The following is a 6,000-nucleotide window of genomic DNA, read 5'->3' on the forward strand; positions in this document are numbered from 1 at the left end:
TCTCTGCAGCCGCACATCCGGACAATGTCTCACTGCCTGTGATTGGCACAGCGCAGTGCCGACTTCCTGGTGGGCTCTGCACGTGAGCTGTGCAAACACGCCGGAGCTCATCTTTAGTCTTGGAGCACTACTACAGTTGCTAATACCCCAGACTTTACAATGGATATTCTGATAGATGAAATTAAATATACAATATTCTGATAGATGTCTGCAGCAGCTGTCACAGTACAATAGGAACAGTGGGAGATTCATCCATCCTGTGCTGTACAGCATTAATGGTGGAATCTGTTAGGGTTTTTTTTTTTTCTTCAGCCTACAGGCCGTCTATAGCCAGCCTCAGGATATTCGAGATAATTTATAGAGAAGTAACCAGCATTCAAAATATATTTTAAAAAATGTCTAGCTCTGTTGCTTCATTATTTTCTTATTATTGCAAGAAGTTATTTTTTTTTCATTGTCTTCCCTGTTCATCAACTGAAATTCAGCATCTAGATCAAGTAGACAGTAGATCCCACGGGGGTCTCCTTATTTTAACCACCTCAATACAGGACACTTTCACCCCCTTCCTGGTCAAGGCAACTTCCAAATGTAATCAATGTCACACTTTGAATGATAATTAATCATGCAACACTATACCCAATTAACTTTTTTTTTATCAGATACAGATTTCTTTTGGTGGTATTTAGTCACTGCTGAGTTTTTAATTTTTGCTATATAAATGTAAAAATACAAACCATTTTGAAAGAAAAAGAAAAAAATTGCAAACAAATATTTTTTCTTCATAAATTTAAGCCAAAATGTACTGCTACATTTCTTTGTAAAAATAACTCAAATCAGTATATACTATTTAGTCTGTGTTAAAGTCTACAAACTATAATATATATAATAATTAATCAGTCCTGATGTACTGACTGCCTGTCACATATCTTGATGTCCTAAAATGCCAGAACAGTACAGATACACTCCAAGTGGCCATTTTTTGAGAAAGTAGACATTCCAAAGTATTTAGAACGAGGCATGGTGAGTTTTTGACGTTGGAATTTTTTGTCACGATTTTGGAAAATAAAGAAATTAAATATTTTATTTTCCCCACAAAGTTGCCATTTTAACAAGTTATTTCTCACACACATCATAGGTATACTTAGAATTACGCCCCAAAACACCTTTAGCTCTGTTCAGTGTTGGCTGCCGGTGCATTGCCACTGTACCTGCAAACTTTGGAAGATTCTACATTGCACCAGTAGTACATGTAAAATTACAGCATAAAGTTAAGTCAGCTAAGATGCTTGGTTGCTTCTTCCTGTGCACTGGCTGACCCTGTGCACAGGTTGTGTTACAAATTCATGTTTCCTGCACTTACTCCTGCCCTGTTTGCTTGGTGCATTACTGACTCTTTACCATGCATTAGGGATGAGCTTCATGTTCGAGTCGAACCCATGTTCGACTCGAACATCGTCTGTTCGCCCGTTCGCCGAATTGCGAACGATATGGGCCGTTCGCGCCAAATTCGTGTGGCGCGTCACGGCCCATAATTCACTGCGGCATCGCAGTGCATTGCTGGCTGATGATTGGCCAAGCATGCACTATGACCCGCATGCTTGGCCAATCACAGCGCTGCCTGAACAGAGAGCCATAATTGGCCAAAGCCAAGGAGGCTTTGGCCAATTATGGCTCAGAGGATTTAGTACACGCCCCACACTATATAAGGCCGCCTGCACGGCGCCCCTGTGTAGTGTGTGTTCCGACGTTCATTGAGAGAGAGAGACAGACAGTGACATTTGATTTGAGTTAGATAGATTAGGCAGAACAGTCAGTCAGTTAGCTGCACTTACAGTGTATTGTGTATATATATGCATCCCAGGTGTTGCATATATATATATATATACACTGTATTCAGTTTAGCTAGATCCGTTCTTGTTATCTTCCTACTGACAGGCAGGCTTGTCTTGTTACAGTATTTACAGCTACCTGAAGAAAATTACTGGTGTTCTTTTGATCCTATTAGTACCACAGCCAGGCAGCTAGACTACTTATAGTTAGTGCAGTGCGTCCTGCTCACAGTGTTCAGCTAGATCCATTCCTGTTATCTTCTTACTGACAGGCAGGCTTGTCTTGTTACAGTATATACAGCTACCTGAAGAAAATTGCTGGTGTTCTTTTGATCCTATTAGTACCACAGTCAGGCAGCTAGACTATTTACAGTTAGTGCAGTGCGTCCTGCTCACAGTGTTCAGCTAGATCCGTTCCTGTTATCTTCTTACTGACAGGCAGGCTTGTCTTGTTACAGTATATACAGCAACCTGAAGAAAATTGTTGGTGTTCTTTTGATCCTATTAGTACCACAGTCAGGCAGCTAGACTATTTGCAGTTAGTGCAGTGCGTCCTGCTCACAGTGTTCAGCTAAAACTACAAGTTAGTGGGGTGCGTCCTGCTCACAGTGTTCAGCTAAACCAACAAGTTAGTGCGGTGCGTCCTGCTCACAGTGTTCAGCTAAACCTACAAGTTAGTGTGGTGCATCCACCTCAGTGTTCAGTTAAACCTACAAGTTAGTGGGGTGTGTCCTGCTCAGAGTGTTCAGCTAAACCTACAAGTTAGTGCAGTGCGTCCTGCTCACAGTGTTCAGCTAGATCCGTTCCTGTTATCTTCTTACTGACAGGCAGGCTTGTCTTGTTACAGTATATACAGCTACCTGAAGAAAATTGCTGGTGTTCTTTTGATCCTATTAGTACCACAGTCAGGCAGCTAGACTATTTACAGTTAGTGCAGTGCGTCCTGCTCACAGTGTTCAGCTAAACCTACAAGTTAGTGGGGTGCGTCCTGCTCACAGTGTTCAGCTAAACCTACAAGTTAGTGCGGTGCGTCCTGCTCACAGTGTTCAGCTAAACCTACAAGTTAGTGTGGTGCGTCCACCTCAGTATTCAGCTAAACCTACAAGTTAGTGGGGTGCGTCCTGCTCAGAGTGTTCAGCTAAACCTACAAGTTAGTGGGGTGCATCCTGCTCACAGTGTTCAGCTAGATCCGTTCCTGTTATCTTCTTACTGACAGGCAGGCTTGTCTTGTTACAGTATATACAGCTACCTGAAGAAAATTACTGGTGTTTTTTTGATCCTATTAGTACCACAGTCAGGCAGCTAGACTATTTACAGTTAGTGCAGTGCGTTCTGCTCACCGTGTTCAGCTAAACCTACAAGTTAGTGGAGTGCGTCCTGCTCACAGTGTTAAGCTAAACCTACAAGTTAGTGTGGTGCGTCCACCTTACAGTGTTCAGCTAAACCTACAGGTTAGTGGGGTGCGTCCTGCTCACAGTGTTCAGCTAAACCTACAAGTTAGTGGGGTGTGTCCTGTTCACAGTGCTCAGCTAAACCTGCAAGTTAGTGGGGTGCGTCCTGTTCACAGTGTTCAGCTAAACCTACAAGTTAGTGGGGTGCGTCCACCTCACAGTGTTCAGCTAAAGCTACCTGTAGAAGGTTGGTGGTGTTCTCCTACTACAGGCAGGCAGTTGATTTTGCTAGCTGCAGTATCAGTACATATATATATATATATATATATATATCCCAGCTTAGTGCAGCTACAGGCCATTAGTATGTCTGGAAGGCCAAGAAGGAGAGGTAGACAGTCACAAGCCAATAAGAGAGGGCAAGCAGGCTCTGTGTCTAGTGCTGGTCGTGGAGATGGTGCATCCTCATCAGCACGTGGCCATGGGACACGCTTGGCCTTTTTTTCGGCAGCTGGCCGTGTTGAGCCGCAACATGCGGAAGACTTGGTCGAGTGGATGACCATGCCGTCCTCATCCTCCTCATCCTCTCTCACCCATGCCCAGGGTACTTTGTCTGGCAAAGCAGCGGCCTCTTCCCTCGGCTCAATGTCATCAGTGACTCCTTCCTTAGCCCCACCATGTCCTCCTGAGGAGTCCCTCGAACTGTTTGACCACAGTGTTGGGTACATGCTCCAGGAGGATGCCCAGCGTTTGGAAGGCTCTGATGATGATACTGAGCTCAATGAAGGCAGTAACATGAGCACGGACAGAGGGGGTGCCCAAGAAGGACAGTCATGCTCCCGCTGCTGCAGCATACTGCCAGGTTTGCTCCAGTGATGAGGAGGGAGGGGATGATGAGGTCACTGACTCAACATGGGTGCCTGATAGGAGAGAGGAGGAGGAGGAGGAGGAGGAGGAGGTGGCACATCATAAGGGCAGCACATTGACTGCATCACACCCCAAAGCTCCACATGTGCAGGGCGCTGCAGTTTCTGCACATTATTCAAAAAGTTCTTTGGTGTGGGCCTTTTTTGAGACGAGTGCATCAGATCGCACCGCTGCTATTTGCAACATATGTCTCAAGCGTATCTCGCGTGGCCAAAACATCTCCCGCTTGGGTATCACATGCTTGACCAGACATATGTTGACCTGCCATGCAGTTCGTTGGCAAGCGTATCTAAAAGACCCACACCAAAGAACAAAGAGGACCTCTCCTTGCTCCTCATCAGCTGAGATTTCCAACCCCACTATACCTTCAGTCCTCTCTGAGACCTGCACTGAGAGGAATGAAGGTGTAGAATTAGGTGTGTCACAGCCAAGTACTTTTGGGCAATCTGCTTTTGGTACACCGACGTCAGATTGTACCAGGCAAATTTCCCTGCCCCAACTGCTCACCGCCGAAAGAAGTTTGCTCCCAGCCATCCACATGCCCAGCGGTTAAATGCTAGCTTGGCAAAATTGCTAGCACTTCAACTGCTGCCTTTTCAGTTGGTAGACTCTGCCCCCTTCCGTGAGTTTGTGGAATGTGCGGTTCCTCAGTGGCAGGTACCCAAACGCCACTTTTTCTCACGGAAGGCGATTCCGGCTCTCTACCGGCATGTGGAAGGCAATGTCCATGCCTCGCTGGACAGGGCGGTCAGCGGTAAGGTGCATATTACCGCTGACTCACGGTCCAGCAGGCATGGACAGGGACGTTACCTAAGTTTCACGGCGCATTGGGTGACTCTGCTGGCAGCTGGCAAGGATGCAGGACAAGGTGCAGTAGTGTTGGAGGTTGTTCCACCACCACGCCTCCAAAATGCTAATGATTGTGACACACCTCTCTCCTCCACCCCCTCCTCTTCTTCTTCCTCCATGGCCTCTTCCTGTGCTTTGTCCTCGGAACCAGCGGTGCTCCGTAGCCGCTTAAGGGGCTAAGCAAGTACGCAGGCCAAAAGATGCCATGCGGTGCTTGAGCTGGTGTGCTTGGGGGACAGGAGCCACACTGGGGCAGAGGTTCTGTCAGCTCTGCAGGGGCAGGTTCAGAGGTGGTTGACGCCACGCCAACTTAAGGCAGGAATGGTGGTTTGCGACAATGGCACCAACCTCCTCTCTGCCCTCCGACAGGGACAAATGACCCATGTGCCCTGTTTGGCTCACGTCCTTAACTTGGTGGTGCAGCGGTTCTTGGGCAGGTACCTGGGCTTACAGGATGTCCTGAGGCAGGCCAGGAAAGTCTGTGTGCATTTCCGCCAGTCATATAATGCCAGTGCTCGGCTGACGGACCTCCAAAAGGAGTTTAACCTGCCCAAGAACCGCCTAATCTGTGACATGCCCACCAGGTGGAACTCAACGTTGGCCATGCTGCAGCAGCTGCACATGCAGCAGAGGGCCATCAATGAGTACCTGTGCGACTATGGCACCAGGACAGGGTCAGGGGAGCTTGTTTTTTTTCCCCACGCCAGTGGGCCATGATCAGGGATGCATGCACTGTCCTGTCACCATTTGAGGAGGCCACGAGGATGGTGAGCAGTGACAGTGCATGCATCAGTGACACTGTCCCCCTTGTCCACCTGTTGGAGCACACGCTGTGTGGAATAATGGACAGGGCACTTGAGGCAGAACAGAGGCAGGAAGAGGAGGACTTCCTTAGCTCTCAAGGTCCCCTTTATCCAGACAGTGTTCCTGCGTGCCCGCCGATCACACAGGAAGAGGAGGAGGAGGAGGAGGAGGAGGAAGATTGTGTCAGTATGGAGGTGGAGCCT

Source organism: Aquarana catesbeiana, linkage group LG04 (genome assembly GCF_042186555.1).
Source record: "Aquarana catesbeiana isolate 2022-GZ linkage group LG04, ASM4218655v1, whole genome shotgun sequence".
Taxonomy (NCBI): Eukaryota; Metazoa; Chordata; class Amphibia; order Anura; family Ranidae; genus Aquarana; species Aquarana catesbeiana.